The sequence below is a fragment of the Fukomys damarensis genome, unplaced genomic scaffold (genome assembly GCF_012274545.1).
Source record: "Fukomys damarensis isolate Sample0158 unplaced genomic scaffold, DMR_v1.0_HiC HiC_scaffold_9, whole genome shotgun sequence".
Lineage (NCBI taxonomy): Eukaryota > Metazoa > Chordata > Mammalia > Rodentia > Bathyergidae > Fukomys > Fukomys damarensis.
Window position 1 is genome coordinate 49,777,150 of NW_022900921.1, and position 2,109 is coordinate 49,779,258.

The following is a 2,109-nucleotide window of genomic DNA, read 5'->3' on the forward strand; positions in this document are numbered from 1 at the left end:
ATTGGTCTAGAAATGTTAATTTATTTTTATTTTTATTTTTATTTTTTCCATGTGTACAGGGGTAACACATCATACTAATTATGTAAGGTCATATTTCCGTGGATTTGATTACAGAAACTAATAAAGTATTCTCTAAATAATGAAAAAAAGAATAAGATAAGACTATAAGAGCGAGAAGCAATTTAAATATATTCAGGGACCATTTTCATCTCCAGAATTAAGGATTATTTTAATGTTACATCATTGCCTTTTCTCTTTTACTTTCCTTTTTAGTTTTATTTTAGGATTCCCTATTTTTGATGTTCATACAGAGATTTCTTTAACTGAAATACCGAATAGTTTCTTTGGTGTGAAAATCTATAATAGTACACTGGATCTTAATGAGATAATTAATAATGTGAAATAGGAAGTAAAGGGCTAAAGGTGTAGGGAAAGTGGGAAGGGTGGGGAAAAGGTAATAAGGGAGAGGAAAAAAATATGAGAAACTGAAAAAATGGAGATAAAGTGTTTGTAAATGGGGAGGGGAGGAGGGGGTGAAGGGAGGGCAGGGACAAGGGGATAAAATGAGAATCAAGACCTATTATGTAAAGGTACAGAATCCCAATGATGAATGCAACTGTATTGTATACCTAGATTGTACCAATAAACTCAATAAAAAGAAAAAAAAAGAATTGTGCTGCAGTGATATATGCGCACCAATGTTTATAGCAGCATAGTTTGTAATAGCTACAACTTGGAAACAGCCCATTTGCCCATCAGTTGGAAACTGGATAAAGAAGATGTGGTTTTTCTATAAAATTGAATACTACTCAGCCATAAAGAATGAGAAATTAGATTCAGTCATAGGAAAATGAATACATATTGAGGATACACTCCTAAGTGAAATAAATAAGTCACACATGTATAAATACCGAATAGTTTCTCTGGTGTGAAAAACTATAATAGTACATAAGATACTAATGAGATAATTGACCATGTGAAATAGGAAGAAAAGGGCTAAAGGTATAGGGAAAATGGGAAGGGTAGGGGAAAGGTAATAAGGGAAAAGAAAAAAATATGACAAAATGAAAAAATGGAAATAAAGTGTTTGTAAATGGGGAGGGGAGGAAGGGATGAAGGGAGGGCACAGACAAGGGGGAAAATAATGAGAACCAAGTCATGTAAAGGTACAAGATCCCAATAATGAACATAATTGTACTGTATACCTTAAATGTACCAATAAACTCAATTAATAAAAAAATATATATATGGTTCATCAGCAAAAAGAAAAAAAAAAAAACTCAGGACCTTGGGCTTGTGAGGCAGGCATGGCACCACTAAGCTAAATCCCCACTAATAAAAAAATATATATATGGTTCATCAGCAAAAAGAAAAAAAAAAAACTCAGGACCTTGGGCTTGTGAGGCAGGCATGGCACCACTAAGCTAAATCCCCAGCCCCAGAAGGATCTTCTTAAAACATAACTCAGATAATGTCTCCCCTGCTTAAAACCACCCACCATCCTCCCACTTCACAAAGAACATAGCCAAACTCCCAAGAACAGACTGCAAGGCCCAAAGCAGCTGCCCAGTCCTTGCTAACTGCACTTTTTCCACCTGCCCCACTAGTCACTGTGAACTCCAGCTTTCACCTCTCCCTCAAACACACCAAGGGCACTGTCACCTCTGTCAAGAGAGAATTCAGGACAGAGGGACTTATACACAGAGTACACAGAAAAATCAATCAGGTTGTCAATCTCCCTCACAACACACCATTGGCAACAATAGCTCCTGGGCTGAAAAAGACTGCTGTTTGTATATATGCCATAGCTCATCTCTGCCACTTGGTCAACAAGTAGGAACTGTCCTGTCTTAGCCACAATTGTACCTCCTCCTCCTCCCCAGGGCCCAGCATAGTGTGGGCTGTATTTAACTGGTGGCACCCATGTCCCCTGGCCCATGCATCTACAAATCTCTTCCTCCATATCTACATCTTTCAGGGACCCTCTATGTTAAACCAGAAAAGCCAGGTGGTTCTTGTCAAGTTCTATCACCAATAAAATCAGTTTATCTACCTCACTGCTAAGATTTTATTCAATCATAGGAGATTCTCCCAAGAAGCTCATAATTA